This window comes from Ovis aries, chromosome 1 (assembly GCF_016772045.2).
Source record: "Ovis aries strain OAR_USU_Benz2616 breed Rambouillet chromosome 1, ARS-UI_Ramb_v3.0, whole genome shotgun sequence".
Classification (NCBI taxonomy): domain Eukaryota; kingdom Metazoa; phylum Chordata; class Mammalia; order Artiodactyla; family Bovidae; genus Ovis; species Ovis aries.
Window position 1 is genome coordinate 99671418 of NC_056054.1, and position 21519 is coordinate 99692936.

Below are 21519 nucleotides of genomic sequence, written 5' to 3' on the forward strand. Positions count from 1 at the left end.
TGCTCACTCCCGCGGGGAAGCCGTGCGATTCCGAGGGCAGAAGGCCCCCGAAGTGTCCCCGCCGCAGATGCCAGCGGCCAGGAGACGTCCCCAGCTTGATCCAAGGGGCGCCCGAAGGAAGCTGATGGCTCCTGGTTTGCTCCGCCTTCATCCGACCGTTTGCGCTTCTGGACATCGGTTTAGTAGATGAGGTGCGTGTGGCTGCAGCTGGAGAGATCACGTCCAACGAGGAAACGTGAAAAGGAGCGAGAGCAGGCAAAAGCATGGATGAGACAATGAGACCTCCCCTGGGAAGCCTGTGAAGAGGCTCAGACAGATCGTGAGGGATAAAAGATAATTTTATTAAGTAGCAGAAAAATGTGTTGTGCTGTTCAGTCTCTCAGTCCTCTCGGACGTTTTGCGACCCCATGGACTGCAGCACGGAAGGCTTCCCTGTCCATCACCAACTCCCGGAGCTAGCTCAAACTCATGCCCATTGAGTCGGTGATGCCATCCAACCATCTCATCCTCTGTCACCTTCTTCTCCTCCTGCCTTCAATCTTTCTCACCAGCAAAGGTCTTTTCCAATGAGTCAGCTCTTCTCATCAGGTGGCCAAAGTACTGGAGCTTCAGCTTCAGCATCAGTCCTTCCAGTGAATATTCAGGACTGATTTCCTTGAGGATTGACTGGTTTGATCTCCTTGAAGTCTAAGGGACTCTCAAGAGTCTTCTCCAACACCACAGTTCAAACGCATCCATTCTTCCATGCTCAACCTTCTTTGTGGTTCAGCTCTCACATCCACACATGACTACTGGAAAAAACGTAGCGTTGACTATATGGACCTTTGTTGGCAAAGTAATGTCTCTGCTTTTTAATATGCTGTCTAGGTTGGTCATAGCTTTTCTTCCAGGGAGCAAGTGTCTTTTAATTTCATGGCTGCAGTCACCATCTGCAGTGATTTTGGAGCCCTGGAAATAAAGTCTGTCACTGTTTCCATTGCTTCCCCATCTATTTGCCATGAAGTGAGGGGACCGGATGTCACGCTCTTAGTTTTTTGAATGCTGAGTGTTAAGCCAGCTTTTTCATTCTCCTCTTTCACCTTCATCAAGAGGCTCTTTAGTTCCTCTTTGCTTTTTGCCAAAGGGTGGTGTCATCTGCACATCTGAGGTTCTTGATATTTCTCCCTGCAGTCTTGATTCCAGCTTGTGCTTCATCCAGCCTGGCATTTCGCATGATGTATTCTGCATACAAGTTAAATAAGCAGGGTGACAATATACAGCCTTGACGTACTCCTTTCCGATTTCGAACCAGTCCATTGATCCCTGTCTGGTTCTAACTGTTGCTTCTTGAGCTCCATACAGGTTTCTCTGGAGACAGTTAAGGAGGTCTGGTATTCCCATCTCTTGAAGAATTTTCCACGGTTTGTTGTGATCCACACAGTCAAAGCCTTTGGTGTTAGTCAATGAAGCAGAAATAGATGTTTTTCTGGAATTGTCTTGGTTTTCTATGATCCAAAAGATGTTGGCAATTTGCAGTCTGGTTCCTCTGCCTTTTCTAAATCCAGCTTGAACATCTGGAAGTTCTCGGTTCACATACTGTTGAAGCCTAGCTTGGAGAATTTTGAGCATTACACTGCTAGCATGAGAAATTAGTGCAACTGTGCAGTGGTTTGAACGTTCTTTGGCACTGCCTTTCTTTGGGATTGGAATGAAAACTGACCTTTTCCAGTCCTGTGGCCACTGCTGAGTTTTCCAAATTTGCTGGCAAACGAGGGCAGCAATTCAACAGCATCATCTTTTAGGATTTGAAATAGCTCAGCTGGAATTCTACCACTTCCACTAGCTTTGTTTGCAGTGATGCTTCGCAAGTCCCTATGTTGACTTCGCACTCTAAGATTCTGGCTCTAGCTGAGTGATCACCCCATCCTGGTGATCTGTGTCATGAAGATCTTTTTTGGATAGTTCTTCTGTGTATTCTTGCCACGTCTTCTTAATATCTCTTGCTTCTGTTTCTGTCCTTTACTGTGCCCATCTTTGCATGAAATGTTCCCTTGGTATCTCTGATGTTTTTGAAGAGATCTCTAGTCTTTCCCATTTTAATTGTTTTGCTCTATTTCTTTGCACTGTTCACTTGGGAAGGCTTTCTTATCTCTCCTTGCTATTCTCTGGAACTCTGCATTCACTTGGGTATATCTTTCCTTTTCTCTGCCTTTTGCTTCTCTTCTTTTCTCAGCTATTTATAAGGCCTCTTCAGACAACCATTATGAGCATTTTTCTTTTCTTTGTCTTGGGGATGGTTTTGATCAAGGCCTCCTGTACAATGTTGCAACCCTCCATCCATAGTTCTCCAGGCACTCTGTCTATCAGATCTAATCCCTTGAATCTGTCACTTCCACTGTATAATCAGTCGTAAGGGATTTGATTTAGCTCATACCTGAATGGCCTAGTGGTTTTCCCTACTTTCTTCACCTTAAGTCTGACTTTGGCAATAGAACTTCTCCATCTTCGGGCTGCAAAGAATAGAACCAGCGTGATTTTGGTATTGACCATCTAGTGATGTCCATGTATAGAATCGTCTCTTGTGTTGTTTGAAGAGAGTGTTTATGACCGGCGCGTTCTCTTGGCAAAACTCGGGGGAGAATCAGAGAAGAGCATGAAAGAGAGAAAAGCTCAAACTTCTGTTGGTGTCCACAAATAAAACAGCAAAAACCGTGTGAGTATATTTATGTGGGACAGTTAGCTTATGCCACGTTGTGTATTGGAACTGTAGAGTGTAAGTGCTGCATTGTAGCAGCAGCAACCTTGGTTCAGAATCCAGGCTAAGGCAAGGTAGTGTCTATAGCCTGTCTTGCCATTTGCCTTTTTCCTTTTATTTAGTTTGACGTATAGTTCATTTTCAATGTTGTGTTTGTTTCAGGTGTATGACAAAGTGATTCAGTTATACACACATATACATCTAGTTTTGGTTCAGATTACTTTTCCTTTCAGATTATTACAAAATGTTGAGTATAGGTCCCTGGCTATACCCTAGGTGCTTGTTGGTTATCTGCTTTCTGCACAGTAGTAGTGTGTATATGTTAATCCCACACTTCTAATTTATCCCTCCCCTTTCCCCTTTAGTAACCATAATGTTGTTTTCTATGTCGGTGGGTTTATTTCTGTTTTGTACATATGTTCATTTGTATCAGTTTTAGTTTTGTGTTTTAGATTTCTCATATAAGCGATGTCATACGATGTTTGTCTTTCTCTGCCTGGCTTACTTCACTAGGATGACAATCTCTTGGTCCATTCATGTTGCTGTAATTGGCATCACTTCATTCTTTTTTATTTATTTATTTTTTTGGTTGAGTAATATTTTATCCATTTACTTTTAATTCCAGCACCAGCTATGCCCCCTAGCAGTGGTGGGAGAGCAGAATTTGCCACTGGCCCAGGAGCAAAATGCAGCAAGAAGAGGAGTAAATCCCACAGCGCACAAACCTGCCAGTCAAAGCAAAACCTAGAACAAGTGCTTGTCTCACTGTTGAGCAGGACACATCCCCAAAGTTTAAAGATTGCCCTTCACGGAGCCTTGTCTATAGTTTACGCTAACAAAGTAACAGGGTCATTGTTGTTGTTGTTTTCTGGTAAAGATATTTCTAATATCAGTGAGGTTTTTCTTACACTAAAGGAGAAGACATATTTAAGAGGTTTACAATAAAATGCAAACTAGTCATCATGGTCTAGACCAGCTCCTTTCCATCCACCATCCACTGATTTTTACAGAAACAGTAAGTCATTGAACTATAGGCACAGTTTGTTGAACTTTTGCACACGTAATCGGCACCCAGATCAAGGTGTAGAAAATTTCCCCACCCTTGAAATGTCACTTGAGCCACTTTCTAGGCAATTCCTACACTAGATCGCTTATTTTATTACCATTCTGAGGTCCACCGCAATAGTGTACTGCTGCCTGCTCTTGAAATTCAAATGAAGGAAGCTACATTTTTGGAACTGACTTTGCTTTCATGCAACATTTTGTTCATTAAACAAACACATTCATAGTGTTATGCCTATTTCATTACTTTTGGTATTATTGGAGTAATGTTGTTCGGGTGTTTTTGTGTTAACTGGTGTTCTTGGTGAATATTCCATACCAATTGTTTGTATAGTGTGCATTCATAGAAGTACTACAATTGCTGGGTCATGACGTAGGTACAAGATTAACTTTATTAGAAACTGCCAACAGTCTTCTAGAATGATTCTGAACTGACTACTACAGGTGCAATTGCTCCACATTTGTCGGCATTTAGTGTATGAATTTTTTCAAAAGCAGCCATGCTGGAGGCTGTGTAATGATATCTCCTTATAAGTATGACGTTTATTTCCCGAATGAGTAAATATGTCAAGAGTATTTTCTTACAGCCTTTGGTCATTAAAATATTACCTTTGTGATCCCTGGCTTAGGCTTCACAGGAAAAGGGAACCAGGTGCTGTGGTCCGTCGCTGAGGTGTAGATGGATTTTCCTAAGTGTCTCTCAGAGACAGAGACCCAGACTCAGGGTATTCCCAGTGTCGACAGGTTTAGATCCGATGACTGGCCCAGCAATAGTGGATATGCCCAGCCTCCCAGGCTTTTACCGTCTCCACCCACTTTCAGTTGAGCAAGTACAGAACATGTTTTAAAATATTCTCTTTCAACCTATTCATTCACATTCGTTTCCCTGAGTACTCTGAAGGCCAATTCATCTCACTACCGTAAAGGGAAAACTGTTACCAGCAGCATAAGCAGATGGTTCATGTAAAAATCAGCATCAGAATATCAATAGGATGGTGGTCCAGGGAAATGCCCTGACTCTCCAGCTGCTGCTGTTTGGAATCCCTGTTTGCCTCTACCAGGTAGTGGGCGGGCACCCATTTCCCTTGGAAGCTCGCTCAGAAGACCTGTTAGGACAAATGTTATGTCCACTATAGGGCAAGAGGTGAGCAAGGGAGCGGGGCTGGTGGATGGGGGCCAAGGGTGTGGACGAAGCCTGCAGAGGCGGCGGTAGCTGAGGCAGCAACAGTGGCTGTGCGTGTATGTGGTTCCGGAAGAGCTGATGAAAGGCGGTGAGTCCGGTGGGTGAGAGTGTGTGCTCAGCCTGTGTGGGGAGGAGCGGGAGGATTGGGAGATCTTTGCTAGAATTACTTGGCAGGGAGTGATTTGGTAAGGGTGGGAGAGGGGAGAGGGGACAGTGAAAGGTGGCTTATAAAGCATCTTGTCTTGTCTCCGTTGTCTTCCCGGCGTTCTGACCTCTGTGATTTCTGCTAGGGTGAAACTGACTTCAGAATTTCTGCTTGATAATCCCTATATAGTAAAATGTCTATATTCATTCAGGTGAACTGAGCAAAGGACAAACTCAAGAGTTCAAAGTAGCAGGGGATGGATAGGCATTACCTGGAAAACGTGTCAAAGGGCTTCATCCATGTATCAAAGTGTATCTTCCATACCTGGCTGATAAAATATTTTGTACGTCTTAAAAAAATGTTTTTGGTACGTCTTGATCTTGGTGATTATTTCACATCAAATAGCTGTTCATTAATGATCTGGGCATCTTATCCTGTGAATACACCTTAATAATTTTCTTCCTGGATAGAATGGGCGGTCACATGTTGGAGAACCCAGCGTAGACTATTACCGTGTTGAAGAAAAAGAAGTCAGACGCCACGTGTAACACGGAGGTCATGCCGTGACTCGGATTCGAACCGAGGTTGCTGCGGCCACAACGCAGAGTACTAACCACTATACGATCACGGCGCGCCACACACCAAGCGATGAGAACGGTCTTTAATGTCTGTCCTTTGACGTAAAATGATTCCGATCGTTGCGCTGCTTTGTTTTTGGAAACTGCAGGTATTCGTTTTCTCTCTTTCATGCTCGATCATCGGTTTCCCCGCTCTTTCTCTCTATTCTGATATATTATGACAAAAGGAAACAAAATCAAACAAGACACCAATTCTTATCTCCCCGGATGCGGCACGTTCCTTCTGGGAAGTCTGGCTGTCCTCGTCCCTACCTCGCCGGCTTCTTTTCCAGCTCTTCGCGCTCGTCCCTTTGGATCCACCTTCCCCATTAGCTGGTTCCGGCTCCCGCCCCACCGACCGCGGCCGAGCCAGGGAGGGCAACATCAGCGGTGCAGACGGTCGGGTGAAGGCGGAGCAAAGAACCGAAAGAACCAGTACGGAGCCCGGCCGGTGTCCAACTTCCCCTCTGGCCCCCTCGGCTCCGGCCCGGGGCGTCCCTGGCGCGTTTCTGCCCTCGGAAATGTGTGTGGCTCCACCGGTCGTGGAAGCGGATAATTACCCATCGATGGGGATGAGAAGTATCTTACTCGAGCGTGTCTCTGTGGCGCTATCTATTAGTGCCTTTGGCTGTTCACGGAAAGGTTGGTTGTTCTAAACACACCTTAGGAAAGCCTTCCTTGAAACACTGAAAAGCTGTGTGGCTCTTTCTACGCTGCGCAACCTTTCCGGGAAAGGCGAAAGGGCTCCTCTACTGCTACCCTCCTGTCCGGCGTCTTTGATGCACAGGAGGTTGGCTAGGTCACTGGGAGTCCAGAATTTCCTGAAGCAGTGAAACCAGTAACCATATTTCTTTACGCTTCTCCTTTACTGAGCATGTAACAAATCCACTGTTCTGTTTTTAATCAATTACATATTTCTATAGAGATTTATATTAAAAATTTTTACTTTCCCCATACGGATACCATTTCTCTTTTCCTTCCTCCCTGTGCGTACATCCAGATTTCCACGTGGTGCTGCTCTTCCTGGAGGATTCCTTTAGCATTCCTTGTATAGTGGGTCTGCTGATGAAGTCTTTCAGCATTTGTATGTCTGTAATGGTCATTATTCACCTTCATATTGAAGGACTTTAAACGTGCGTAGTGAATAGAATTCCGCCTTGACTTTTTTGGCTTCTGTCCTTTGAAGAGGCTGCTCCACTGTCTTATAACTTCCATGCTTCTCTCTCCTCCTCTCTGTCTTTTTAGTCTTTATTAAATTTGTTGCAATATGGCTTCTGTTTCTTATTTTTATTTTTTTTATCATTATTTTTTGCCATGAGGCCTGTTGGGTCTTAGCTCTGCAACCAGGGATCCAGCTCACACCAAGAAGGCCAAGTCTTAACCACTGGACCACCTGGGAAGTCCCTCACCTCTATGCTTCTGATGAAAGCTGACATGTGTACTTTTGTTTCTGTATGTATCTGGTCTTTTCCTCTGGTCCCTCGGGGACTGTATGCTTTGTCAATGGCTTTGAGCACTTTAATTACGATGCGACCAGATGTGTTTTTCCCATGCTGTTGTGCTCATTCATTTTGTTCATTTGGCTCCTTGGATCGGTGGGTTTATAATCTTTACCATGATTGGAATTATCTGACATTGTTCCTCCAAAGACTGTTTCTCGTGCCTGGGTATTTTCGGGAGCACCAGTCACCCATGTATCAGGTCTTTCAATGATGTGCTACCATTCAATGGGCAGTGCTAAAGAACGTTCAAAGTACTGGACATTTGTGCTCACTTCCCATGCTAGTAAGGTTATGCTCAAAATCCTTCAAGCTAGGCTTCAGCATTCAACTTGAATTGAGAAATTCCAGATGTACAAGCTGGGTTTAGAAAAGGCAGAGGAAGCAGAGATCGAATTGCAAACAGTTGCTGGATCATAGACAAAGCAAGGGAATTCCAGAAAAAAACATCTACTTCTGTTTCTTTCACTTCACTAAAGCCTTTGACTGTGTGGATCATAACAAACTGTGGAACACTCTAAAAGAGATGAGAATACCAGACCATCTTACCTGTCTCCTGAGAAACCTGTATGCAGGTCAACAAGCAACAGTTAGAACCTTATACGGATCAACTGACTGGCTCAAAATTGAGAAAGGAGTACAACTAGGCTGTTTACTGTCTCCCTGTTTATTTAACTTGTATGCAGAGCACATCGGGGAAATGCCAGGCTGGATGAGTTACAAGCTGGAATCAAGGTTGCTGGGAGAAATACCAGCAACCTCAGGTATGCAGATGACACCGCTCTAGTGGCTGAAAGCAAAGAGGAACTCAAGAGCCTCTTGATGAGAGTGAAAGAGGAGAGTGAAAAAGCCAGCTTAAAACTCAATATTAAAAAAACTAAGATCACGGCGCCCAGCCCCATCACTTCATGGCAAATAGAAGGGGAAATGTGGGAGCAGTGACAAATTTTCTGTGCTTGGGCTCTAAAATCACTGTGGATGGTGACTGCAGCCATGAAATTAGAAGACACTTGCTTCTTGGAAGGAAAGCTATGACAAACCTAGACAGTGTATCAAAAAGCAAAGACATCACTTTGCCCACAAAGGTCCATAGAGTCAAAGCTGTGATCTTTCTTGTAGTCATGTACCAATGCGAGAGTCGGATGATAAACAAGGCAGAAGTTGAAGAACTGATGCTTTTGACCTGCGGTGCTAGAGAAGACTCTTGAACGTCCCTTGGATGCTGAGGAGATCAGACCAGTCAATCCTAAAGGAAATCAACCCTGAAAACTCATTGGAAGGATGATGCTGAAACTCCAATACTTTGGCCACCTGATGAGAAGGGCAGACTCCTTGGAGAAGTCCCTGATGCTGGGAAAGTTTGAAGGCAGAAGGAGAAAAGGGCAACAGAGGATGAGATGGTTGGATGGCATCACCGATTCAATGAACACAAACTTGGGCAAACCCTGAGAGATACTGAGGGACTGGGAGGCCTGGAGTGCTGCAGTCAATGGAGTCACAAAGAGTCAAACACAGGTCAGCAACTGAAAAACAACGACTATTCAATGACACCATGTTCATTAAAAGCATTTTATTTTGACAGTGAGTTTCCATTTGGATATTGTGAGCAGTTTTTCATTGCTTTGTGTTCCATAATCTTGTTTTTGTTGTTTTCTGCCATGTCTAATCTGCTCTTCAATCTGGTGAATTTATTGCATTGGATGTTATAGTTTTCAGCTCTAAAGCTGGATTTTTTTTTGCCATTTTTGTATGTTCTATGTTTCTAATTAGCATTTTGGACATATGTATGCCATCATGATAACTGTTAAAGTCTTCTCTGTGGATTTTTACATTGCGTCCCTTCTGGTTCAATTTCATTGGCTCATTCATTCATTCGTCTCCTCCTTACCTGTCGTTTTCCTGCCTCTTTGCATGACTGGCATCCTTTGATTGGAGGCCAGGCATTGTCAGCGTTCCCATTTGGGGCACTGGCTATTTTGGTATTCCTACGAATCTTCTTGAGTTTTATCTGGGGTACATTTGAGTGACTTGTAAATGGTTTGATCCCTTTGGATCTTCCTTTCATGAGTTTTTAGGTAGGTCAGTCTAGAGCTGCTTATTCCCAATAGTGTAACAAGAGTTTTCTGAATGTTCTTCCCAATGGCCCATGAGTGAGGAGTAGTCCAGTCTGTCTGAGGGGATGGAATACAATTGCTTGTCCCATGTGAGCACCAGGCATTGCACCAGGATCTTTTTAAAAGGTTCTTTCCTTGGCCTCAGGCACTTTCTTCATAAGGATATCCCGATCATTACTCTGCTGAGTACTTGAGGGAGACCCTTTCATATCCCAGCATTCTCTCTCTCTCCCACTCTCTCTCATCACTGGACCTTTCTTCATGTTTCTTTCTTTTATTATTAACTTTTATTGAAGTATAGCTATTTTTACGATGTTGTGATAATAGCAAAGTGAATCAGCTGTACATATATCCCCTCTTTCTTTTGGATTTCCTTCTCATTTAGGTAACCACAGAGCGCCCAGTATTTCCCTATACCATAGAGTAGGTTCCCATTTGTTATTTACTGTATACATAGCATCAATAGCGTATACAGGCAAATCCTTAACTTTCCAGTTCCCCCTTGATATCCATACCTTTTTTTTCTACATCTGTGTCTCTACTTCTGCTTTGCAAATAAGAATCACTGGATCTTTGTCCTGTGAACTCCAGCTGCCTTACTCTCCACCAACACTCAGCTTCTTGAGTCCAGTGGATTGACCTCAAATCCTCCTCTTTGGTGCCCAGCCTGGGAACTCACTGAAAGCAGGAAGCTGGGCCCATGGCAAGACTCATCTTGTTTGTTTGTCACCTCTCAGGGCTTGCTATCTTTTGCTGCCTGATTTCCAGTGTCTTAGAAATCAGCATTTCACGTTTTTTCTCTTTTTTATTCCTTTGGGAGTGGGACAAAGGTGGAGAGTGAGATTTGGAAGGAGGGTTAATCTGATTTCTGTCACTGCACCTTTGCTAGAAACTGAAGGCATCTCTTTATGTTCTTAGTTTTCCCTAAAGAGATGTGCTAATTTACATTCCAATGTATTTTGCCGACTCAAGGAAAGAGTCTTTTTCTTCACGGTCTTGCCATCACAGGAAATTGTCAATACACCTGTCTGTTACTCTAACAAAGGGATTTGTGCCCTACTGACTCAACTTAGCGCAGGTACAACAAAAAGACAATGTGTACATTTCCCAGAGACTGCACATATTCAGCAGCTAAGCTTCCAAGCTGATTGGAAAGTATTCTAATAATTGTAACTGTTTTCAGTGGTGACCAAGTCATTGAGTCCAGACAAGACCAGCCAGAATGACTCTGGAGAGCCTCTTGCAGAGCAGCTTATGGATTACAGGAGTTAAAAAAAAAAAAGCCCACTGGTCCCAGATATTTACCCTCTTCCCTTCCCTTTATGATTTGCATTTTGGCTTTGGTTGGATGCACACAATCTAATGTGGGGTCTCCCTCCAACATACGGGTACATTTGCAAGCCCGAGACCCTCTCTGTATGATATCTCGACAGGACATGGCTACATCCAGAAACATTATCTCATTTGAGACAAATTGTTGCAAGCTACAGAATTCTGCACCGGTAATACATCTTGTACAAACCTGGATCCTTAGAGTTCTTGGTTCCCCTTCCACCGATTCCTCAGTTGAAGCTCAGGAGGAAATAAGAGCTCTTTGGATTTTCCATACTCAGTCGAGGATGTCGCTGGGTTCTAGGACATTTCTCTCTGCCCCTCTCTCACCCTCTTGGAGTGTGTGCCCTTCTGTCTCTCTCTGTCCCTTATACTCTAGGCTGCTGCTGTGGATCTTACCCACTTTCTATCCTCCTCATCAGTTTTCCGCAAATGTGCATTAGGAGTCCTTCAGTCAGCAAGCACTTACTAGGTGCTCACCAGATACCAGGCCCTTCTCCAGGAAAACTGCTGTATCAGGAGCAAAGTCAAGGTCCCACTCCTTGGTGCATTCACACCAGGAGGCATCAAAAATAAGAATCTCACTCACACATACACACACAGATACAAATAAAAATCACAGCAGGAGAACAACCTGTCATGTTCTCAGGTTCATCTGCCTGCCAGTGCCTAAGGACCCCAGCAGTGAGTAAAAAAGAATTACATAGCACATGGAAAAATGGTGACTTGAGATCTAGAAGGCAGGTAACTAAGAACCAGGAATTTTTAAAAAATAAATGAGTACTTCATGTAAACAACAGGTCCTTACTTCTCAGCTTAGAGAGTCCATGTGTTGGATGGACTCAAGTGACATTGTGGCTACATTCAGGAATATCTCCTAAAGGTACCCACACGTTCTCTTAAGCTGTTAACCTATAGCCCCTCAATATATAATTTATAAAAAATATGGCCAGCATTATATTTAAACAGTGTTTTGTTATTTCTACCTTAAATAAATAGAAATTCTCCAGGAAAAGATTATACATTAATTCAACCGATTTAATATCAGTCAAAGAACTTAATGATAGATCTTAAAATTGTAAATTGAGCTGAATCGTGGCAGATAAATGCTACTTAGAAGCACATATTAGATGATAGCTAAAAACATTGACCCCAAATTGAAAGGGGAATAATTAAGTCACTATGATTTCGAGACTCAAAAGACTTAATCCTGATTTAAAAGATATTATATGGTATATTTAATTTACTAGGACACATAATTTTAAACTTTACGAATAATAATAAATCTGAAAGTCACCATGAAGGAGTTTTTAGACTAAAATTATTAAAGCAGTGTGGTGCATACAAGGAGTCATCTCTGGGAGCATGACAGGACAAACATTTTCTATGTACTTATACATCAAGTATTAGAATTCTCTAGCGTGTTAAAAGTATTCGAGAGTCATCCTCATTATCAACTTGAATTTTATTCTTGTTTGTAGCATGGAGAGCACTAATTTCTCTAAAGCTAACCCTTTTTTTATTCCTGAGTTACATTTCAGCAAAACAAAGTGAAAGGAAAAAAAAAACAAAACACCCACGTGGTTGCTATTCACTGAGATAGAAAAGGTGGTTCAGAACTCCCCTTTGGAGAGAGGCTGAATGACATACATGTGGGAAAGCAGGGTGCCTCTGTGCTTGAATTCAGACTGGACCTGGGACTGGGTCAAGGCCAGAACACAAGACTAAGCATTCTTGTCCTAGGGGAGCCACCCAACCGACAGCACCCACACAGCAGTTCTGGGAAGCTTTTGAGAATATTCCCCTCTCTTTGCAGCATTTCCCATCTGGTTCTCCATCCTCCAACCACACGGAAGGATTCTTCCCTCTGTGTCCTGACAGAACACGTTATGCTCCCTGCAGGGCACGGGGAGCCAGGCAGGAGCCAAGGGGACAGCTGCACTGCCTCGATGGGTTTCTAGCAAAGGAGCGTGGAAATCCCATGGACAGAGGAGCCTGGTGGGCTAGAGTCCGAGGGGTCGCAAAGAGTTGGACGAGACTGAGCCGGTGAGCACGAGCACCAGGCGGTTCCACCACTCCGACGGATCCAAAGCACACCTGAGTGCCCGCCAGAGCAACCCGCAGGAGGCCAGAGGGCAGAGGGCAGCCGGCGCCGCGGAGGGCGGAGGATGAAAGCCTAGACCGTCCTACAAGCACAGGGCCTGACTGGCCTGCACTTGAGAAAGACCTGAATAAACCTGCCTCTAGGATACCCTTGCAAACGTCTTCCCTACAGTGGCATTGGTGGTTCAGTGGTAGAATTCTCGCCTCCCACGCGGGAGACCCGGGTTCGATTCCCGGCCAATGCATTGTGGTTGTGTTTTTTTGGTCCTCCCTGGTTCCATACAGGAGACCTGGGCTGGGAGATTCCCCTGGAGAAGGAAATGGCAACCTACTCCAGTATTCTTGCCTGGAGTAATCGGCCCAAGGGATGGCAAAAAGTCCAAAAGGACTGAGCGACTAACACACATATCCCTTGTATACATCCTACAGAGAGCGGATTCCAGCTTCCTGAAGGGCCAAGAGGGCCCTCTTCCGGACGGTAAAGCTGTTCGCTGGCCTTGGAAGACAGGTCCCACAGAAGTTAGCTTTGAGAGGGACGCCAAAGGAAAGGAACAATCCCGAGATATCCGCACGTTACTATCAAGTGATGTCATAACTCTTATCGAAAGAAAGAGTGTGGTGTTAACTGGGCACTTAGGTACAGAATATAGGATGTTCCTATTCCTGCAAACTTTTGGTATCTTACAAAAGCTTTTTGGTTTGGGATTTTAATGAATTTTTGGAACGGAAGCCTCACGTTCTCTTTGAATGGAAATTCTGTTAAGTAAGAGTCTGGGTTTACCATGCCAGGAGAAAAGAGTGGAGGCCAGAGCTGGCCAGCCCAGGCTGTCCATGGCATCTCAGCTCCAACAGCCAGCCTGAGGTCCAGGACCCTGAGGCCTGCACTCAGCGGCATTTAGAAACTCTGTGCAGAAATGTTCCGCACTGGACCTTTAAGCAAAATACAGTCCGGATTTGGGCAGGAAGAGAGAGACTCGTGTGCGTGCAGACGCTGGAAGAAAGAAAGTTTTCCCTGACCGGGAATCGAACCCGGGCCGCGGCGGTGAAAGCGCCGAATCCTAGCCACTAGACCACCAGGGAGCTGTAGGCAAACAGGCTTGTTTAGCCTCTGCAGGTGGAAGGTGAGTGGAAGATGACCCTTCGGAAAGTCAGCGAGCTGGAAAGGCAACGTCGCAGCGGCCCAGGGCTGTGTGCAGCTGTGCAAGGCTCCCAGCCCTGCCCTCGCGGCTCATCGGCCTTCACCTCTCCTTTCCTGGGCGTCGCTTTTGCTCTGGGGCAAGGACACAAAGTAGCGGACTGGGTCCCTCCTGGTCTAGCGGTAGCGCTGCGTGCTGCCGAGCCCAGGTCTTGCTCTCTTTGTGAACCTCGGTTTTCTCTGTCTTCAGGCTCGGTGATGAGTGGCGGGTGATGAGCGGATCCGTCCACCTCCAGATCTCCTAGCGCTGAATAAAGAGACTTGCAGGTGGTCACCAACTCTTCCTCCAGCTGCGTCCCCTGCCGCACCCCGTGCCTTTCGCGCCTGGTGGTTTTGCCAATGAGAAGGCACATCTCCGGGGGAGAAAAAGAAAGAGGAAGCCTGTTTCCGCCCGGTTTCGAACCGGGGACCTTTCGCGTGTGAGGCGAACGTGATAACCACTACACTACGGAAACGGGACAACCCCTATTCCTGAACACCGTATCCATGAAATCCCGAGGTCCCGCCACCACGAACCACACCACCAACTCTTATGACTCAAAGAGGAACCTTGGAGCCCCAGGCTCTCTCAGGCACGGAGACGGCGGCTCCCGAGGGCCCTGCTTTAGGGTTCCCCCTCTGCCCTGAAGTGAGGCCCCTCGGGCCCCCACAGGTGGCCTTCGGGGCCCCGCACCCAACGCAGAATCCTCAGATCCTCAGCTGCGCACCCTGAGTTCAGGGGTCGCCCCCGCCGACTCCCCGGCTCCCGGCAGCCGCAGGAGGCGGGGACGGTGGGTGCGCCCGAGGCCCAGGTGACCCCGAAACCCAGCGGTGTGGAAGCCGCCCCTCCCGGGCTGCGGACCCGCGCCTCGGTGGTCCTCTTCTCGGCGCCGGCGATCAGCGCTCCGTGCTCTCAGGAATGACCGACGCTTCCAATCCACCCGGGACGCGCCCTCGCCGCTGTTCCTTTGCACCTGACTCCTGTGCTCTTTCTCTGAAAGTCCGTTGGGCGCATCACTTCTCCGGTGTCCTCCTGGCAAAAGGGAGTCTCTTTGGTGTTGCCTAAAATGGCACCCCCCACCGTCCCTGGGTGGGCTCGAACCACCAACCTTTCGGTTAACAGCCGAACGCGCTAACCGATTGCGCCACAGAGACAGCGGTACAGGATTCTTTTGGACTGTCTCTGGAGAAGACCTACTTAACGCATTCCCAGGGTGAGTGCTCTGTCCCCCAGAGAAACGGTGCCATTTTCCTGCCCCCTACCAGCCACGGATGCCAGCGCCCCGGGAGAAACCGCCATGCAGGCCTCGAACCTTCCGGGCTTGAACCGAAATAGATCCAAGGACAGCTGAACACCCGGTGGGCTCCCATGATGGCTCTTCCCGTTTCCTCGCCTACACCCAACAAATGAGTTTGCCCACCCTGGCAAAGGCCTCCGGGGCCGAGGTTGGGCTTCGGCTTCCTGCGTCCACCAGGCGGTTTCCACCAGAGTGGGCTTCCCCGGGGGCTCAGACCGTAAGAATCCGCCTGCAATGCAGGACACCCGGGGTCAATCCGTGGTTTGGGAAGATCCCCTGGAGGAGGGCATGCGACCCACTCCAGTATTCTTGCCTGGAGAATCCCCATGGGCCGAGAAACCTGGCGGGCTAAGTCCATGGGGTCGCAAAGAGTCGGACAGGACTTCGCCGACTAAGCACATTGGTCGCGGGGATGGTCGCCCTGTGTCAGCACGCCCAGGACAGAGCCTGGCACTCGCTGGGACGCTCCAGGACTTGGATGAATACATTGCCGTCTTTAGCCCTTCCTCCCATGAAGACCCCGAGAATGGAAATACGGAATAGTTTTCGAAGTGAACAGTCCTGTTTTATTTTATTTTTTAATTTTTTAAATGTAAATTTATGTATTTTAATTGGAGGTTAATTGCTTTACAATATTGTATTGGTTTTGCCACACATCAACATGAATCTGCCACAGGTATACACGTGTTCCCCATCTTGAACCCCCTCCCACCTCCCTCCCCATACCATCCCTCTGGGTCCTCTCAGCGGGCCAGCCCCAAGCATCCAGTATCATGCATTGAACCTGGACTGGCGATTCGTTTCATATATGATATTATACATGTTTCAATGCCATTCTCCCAAATCATCCCACCCTCTCCCTCTCCCTCTCCCACAGAGTCCAAAGGACTGTTCTATGCATCTGTGTCTCTTTTGCTATCTCGCATACAGGGTGATCGTTACCATCTTTCTAAATTCCATATATATGTGTTAGTATACTGTATTGGTGTTTTTCTTTCTGGCTTACTTCACTCTGTATAATCAGCTCCAGTTTCATCCACCGCTTTAGAACTGATTCAAATGTATTCTTTTTAATGGCTGAGTAATACTCCATTGTGTATATATACCACGGCTTTCTTATCCATTCATCTGCTGATGGACATCTAGGTTGCTGCCATGTCCTGGCTATTATAAACAGTGCTGCGATGAACACTGGGGTACACGTGTCTCTTTCACTCCTGGTTTCCTCGGTGTGTATGCCCAGCAGTGGCATTGCTGGGTCATAAGGCAGTTCTATTTCCAGTTTTTAAAGGAATCTCCACACTGTTCTCCATAGCGCCTGTACTAGTTTGCATCCCCACCAACAGTGTAAGAGGGTTTCCTTTTCTCCACACCCTCTCCAGCATTTATTGCTTGTAGACTTTTGGATCGCAGCCATTCTGACTGGCCTGAAATGGCACCTCATTGTGGTTTTGATTTGCATTTCTCTGATAATGAGTGATGGTGAGCATCTTTTCACGTGTATGTCTTCTTGGGAGAAATGTCTGTTTAGTTCTTTGGCCCATTTTTTCTTTGATTGGGTCGTTTATTTTTCTGGAATTGAGCTGCAGGAGTTGCTTGTATATTTTTGAGATTAGTTGTTTGTCAGTTGCTTCATTTGCTATTATTTTCTCCCATTCTGAAGGCTGTCTTTTCACCTTGCTTAGAGTTTCCTTTGTTGTGCAGAAGCTTTTAAGTTTAATTAGGTCCCATTTGTTTATTTTTGCTTTTATTTCCAATGTTCTGGGAGGTGGGTCATAGAGGATCCTGCTGTGATTTATGTCGGAGAGTGTTTTGCCTATGTTCTCCTCTAGGAGTTTTATAGTTTCTGGTCTTACGTTTAGATCTTTAATCCATTTTGAGTTTACTTTTGTGTATGGTGTTGGAAAGTGTTCTAGTTTCATTCTTTTGCAAGTGGGTTGACAGTTTTCCCAGCACCACTTGTTAAAGAGATTGTCTTTAATCCGTTGTATATTCTTGCCTCCTTTGTCAAAGAGAAGGTGTCCATAGGTGCATGGATTTATCTCTGGGCTTTCTATTTTGTTCCATTGATCTATATTTCTGTCTTTGTGCCAGTACCATACTGTCTTGATGACTGTGGCTTTGTAGTGGAGCCTGAAGTCAGGCAGGTTGATTCCTCCAGTTCCGTTCTTCTTTCCCAAGATTGCTTTTGGCTAGTCGAGGTTTTTTTGTATTTCCATACAAACTGTGAAATTATTTGTTCTAGCTCTGTGGAAAAGTACCATTGGTAGCTTGATAGGGATTGCATTGAATCTATAAATTGCTTTGGGTAGTATACTCGTTTTCACTATATTGATTCTTCCAATCCATGAACATGGTATATTTCTCCATCTATTAGTGTCCTCTTTGATTTCTTTCACCAGTGTTTTACAGTTTCCTATATATAGGTCTTTAGTTTCTTTAGGTAGATATATTCCGAAGTATCTTATTCTTTTCATTGCAAAGGTGAATGGAATTGTTTCCTTAATTTCTCTTTCTATTTTCTCATTATTAGTGCATAGGAATGAAAGGGATTTCTGTGTGTTGATTTTATATCCTGCAACATTACTATATCCATTGATTAGCTCTAGTAATTTTCTGGTGGAGTCTTTAGGGTTTTCTGTGGAGAGGATCATGTCATCTGCAAACAGTGAGAGTTTTGCTTCTTCGTTTCCAATTTGGATTCCCTTTATTTCTTTTCCTGCTCTGATTGCTGTGGCCAAAACTTCCAAAACTGTGTTGAATAGTAATGGTGAAAGTGGGCACCCTTGTCTCGTTCCTGACTTTAGGGGAAATGCTTTCAGTTTTTCACCATTGAGGATAAGGTTTGGCATGGGTTTGTCAAAAATGGGCTTGTCATATGTAGCTTGTATTATGTTGAGGTACGTTCCTTCTATTCCTGCTTTCTGGAGAGTTTTTATCATAAATGGATGTTGGATTTTGTCAAAGGCTTTCTCTGCATCTATTGAGATAATCATACAGCTTTTATTTTTCAATTTGTTAATGCGGTGTATTACATTGATTGGTTTGCGGATATTGAAGAATCCTCGCATCCCTGGGATAAAGCCCACTTGGTCGTGGTGTATGATCTTTCTAATGTGTTGTTGGATTCTGATTGCTAGAATCTTGTTAAGGATTTTTGTATCTATGTTCATCAGTGATATTGGCCTGCAGTTTTCTTTTTTTGTGGTATCTTTGTCAGGTTTTGGTATTAGGGTGATGGTGGCCTCATAGAATGAGTTTGGAAGTTTACCTTCCTCTGCAATTTCTGGAAGAGTTTGAGTAGGTTTTAAATGCCTTTATCCCGGTTTTTGGATTTCGCAGCACCCCATTGGGTGGGCAACGGAAAGGTCTCCAGAGCACTGCCTGCCGGGTGGAGCGCCCAGCTGGGTAGGCTGCGTTCTGTGGGGTCCACCTGGGAGCGGGAAAGGGTGAAAACCAAGCGGGGAAGGCGGGTTTGTGGGGAGGTCATTGAGACCTCCCAGGAGACTTGGGCCAGGATCCCTAGAGGTGAACATTGCTTCAGTCCGGTAGTAGAGTGGGGAAGGAGGGAGAGGGCTGGCAGACCCAAGAATGAAGGAGGCAAAAGGAGAGGGGAGGAAGGAGAGAATAAAAGAATTTGTGCTTCTACCCTTCCCTCCTCCCTCTCTTGCCTTCTCGCCTCTTCTTGGTCTTCTTCCCATCCCTACAGCTGAGAAATCTTGACACACCCACTTTTGAGAAGAAAGACCCAACTAAGCTGTGCTCAGGTGCACAAATTCTGGGTTGTAAAAATAGATCTGTCCTTATGTGCACTTAGGGGCTTCCCTGCTGGTTTGGACGGTAGAGCATCCGTCTGCAATGCGGGAGACCCAGGTTTGATCCCTGCGTCGGGAAGATCTCCTGGAGAAGGAAATGGCAACCCACTCCAGTATTCTCGCCTGGAAAATTCCATGGATGGAGGAGCCTGGTGGGCTACGGTCCATGGGGTCCCAGAGAGTCACACAGGGCTGAGCGACTTCACTTTATGTGGCCTTAGACAAATTAGAGAAAACTTCTTGTGCTTCCCTTCTTGCTGCTGTAAAAATGGGAGCAAGGAGAGCATTTTACTTCAGTCTGTTGTTGTCAGGTGTGCCTGTGTTTAGAAACCACTGGATCTAATGTCAAAAGCAGAGAAATCATAAATATTGTCATTATCCTCAGAATCTTTTGACAAACCCTTACCCTTATTTATTTCACCTTGAATTAGCTTGCTGCTTCTAGATTTTGTGTAAACAGAATCAAGACAAAGTTTCCCATGATTGCTCTTGCAGTTTGCTCTGCTGTAGCTCGGCCGCCCTTCATCGCCAGGTCTCTGCTTGCAGGTCAGGGACCGATGTGCAGGCTGGAGGAAATGGGAAGAAAACACATCTCCACCCATCCCAGTTCTAACCTCACCTGATTCTGTCCTTGCCCCTTGTGAGAGCCCGGTTCTCCGGGTTTCCTGGCCATTCTGTGATCTCTCAACATACTTTCCAGGGATTTCTTTTTTTTCTTTTCTTTTCTTTCTTTCTTTTTTTGTTTGTTTTTTTTTTTTTTTTTTGAGTCACACCAATGACTTTTACTTAGTGGAAGAAGGGTTGGTGAAGATGTGTGGGTGGCTCTTTAAATCTCCCTCTTTACATTTTGAAGAATAACTTTATTCTATTAAAATACCTTTTATTCTTTCTATTCCCCTAAAAGGGCAACAGAGCAGAGGAGCAGAGCACCTCTGAAAAGCAGGTGGGGTATGATGCAAGCTGTCTTGGGGAGCAGCTGAATCAACCACCCACCTGAGTCACTCAGCATCTGCAGACTCTCTTACAGGTACCGTTCCCGGGTCTGTTGAATTGGGGCTCAAAAAACACAGCAGCGTCGGTAGTCGTGGTGTGGAAGCAAAGGGTTATTTGAGCGCTTTTTCAGACAGGGTGGGCAGGTACGCTTCTCCACGCTCTTCCTTCCTAGAGCTCCTTTTTTCCTCCACTTTCTTGCAAGACCTCACTTCCAGAAACTGGCGTTCTCTCTCATTTCTCTCCTTTCTGCTCTCAGGTCCCAAAGAGATGGAACGTTTGGTTCTAAAGCACAGTTGCTGTTCAAAGGAGTCTGAAAATGACTGAATTTTGGAATGGGATCTTCCTTTTGATTCCAATGGCTCCTTGAATGACCCATCCCCTGAGCACTGTCTGTGATTCCGAACATCGAAATCCCTGGTCCTCATAAGAATACCTTCTAGGATGGCTGGCAGATGACATCATTCTGGGAAGCACAGGAAGTGGGCAGGGCAGGGAGCTTTTCCTGTAACTGGCGTCTTGTGATCCACGGTGGGCCCGGAGTCCTCGCTCGTCCTCCTCTATCCATCCGTGACCCCAGAAGCTGCTCATCCATTTGGCAAAAGACACATCATCATCATCATCATCATCATCATCATCATCTTTGTGCTCCATGTAAAGGTGCTTCAGAATATCCAAGGCCTGTCCCTAAATAGGTCTTGGAGGAAGTACCTAGCATGCCTTGAGGGTCCCATGGGTAGGTCAAGGCAGAGTGCAGATGGAGAGGAGCAGGGCAGGAAAGATGGGAACTCTGGGTCTTCTCATTTCTACCCACTCATTTCGATGTCATTGCTCTCGTAATTGGTGCAGAAGGTGAGTCGCAGGGACCCGGTTCAAGCTGTTTCAACTGGAGCCAACCTAGATTTCCACCGAGTCTGGTTTCTGCCATCTGCCGTTGCCCTCAATAACCTCAAATTCTTCCAAACTAAAATCTGGCGATGGTAGAGCTAAGAAGACTGGTGATATCGGGCTGTCTTCAGCTTTTGGCTCTTTCCTCCCACATTTTGAAAAGTCCCTCCAACCCGATGGTTCCCCCAGGACACACGCACAGACAGCCGAGCTAATGGCCGCAGGGCTCTAAGCAGCGCCAACGTGGTGGTAACGAGAAAACCCAGGGATTTCTTTTCTTCCTATATCAGTCAGAGTCCATTTCAGGTCCTTGTACCCATAAACCTTGACCCTTCTTCAAGTTCTCCTGGTGAAGCCCTTTGTGCTGTTCTTTACCACTCAACATCTTGAGTTTCCAAGAAGTTTCATCCTCTCACCCTGGAGCTGTGAACTTCCTCCTCATAACAAGAGCCTCCCACCTCCCCTTTGCCTCCTTCCTCCTTGAGTCAATCTCTGTCCAGTCTCTGGGGACAAAATACATCTCCAGGCAACACTGGGCTTCTTTCTGACTCTTTTTGGCCGGCTA

At 45.8% G+C, this 21519-nt stretch overlaps 5 non-coding genes and 1 pseudogene across 5 annotated transcripts; 1 reads left to right on the plus strand and 5 right to left on the minus strand.

The window, feature by feature from the left end:
• Window positions 1–5683: 5683 nt before the first annotated feature.
• On the minus strand, window positions 5684–5755 carry TRNAH-GUG (transfer RNA histidin (anticodon GUG)). Its single transcript has one exon. It is a non-coding gene; the product is annotated as a tRNA-His (tRNA).
• Window positions 5756–12963: 7208 nt separating this feature from the next.
• On the plus strand, window positions 12964–13034 carry TRNAG-CCC (transfer RNA glycine (anticodon CCC)). Its single transcript has one exon. It is a non-coding gene; the product is annotated as a tRNA-Gly (tRNA).
• Window positions 13035–13797: 763 nt separating this feature from the next.
• Window positions 13798–13869, minus strand: TRNAE-UUC (transfer RNA glutamic acid (anticodon UUC)). Its single transcript has one exon. It is a non-coding gene; the product is annotated as a tRNA-Glu (tRNA).
• A 497-nt stretch (window positions 13870–14366) lies between these two features.
• On the minus strand, window positions 14367–14439 carry TRNAV-CAC (transfer RNA valine (anticodon CAC)). Its single transcript has one exon. It is a non-coding gene; the product is annotated as a tRNA-Val (tRNA).
• Window positions 14440–15044: 605 nt separating this feature from the next.
• TRNAN-GUU (transfer RNA asparagine (anticodon GUU)) lies at window positions 15045–15118 on the minus strand. The gene has a single exon. It is a non-coding gene; the product is annotated as a tRNA-Asn (tRNA).
• Window positions 15119–19369: 4251 nt separating this feature from the next.
• LOC105615520 (leukemia NUP98 fusion partner 1-like) lies at window positions 19370–20720 on the minus strand (annotated as a pseudogene).
• Window positions 20721–21519: the final 799 nt, after the last annotated feature.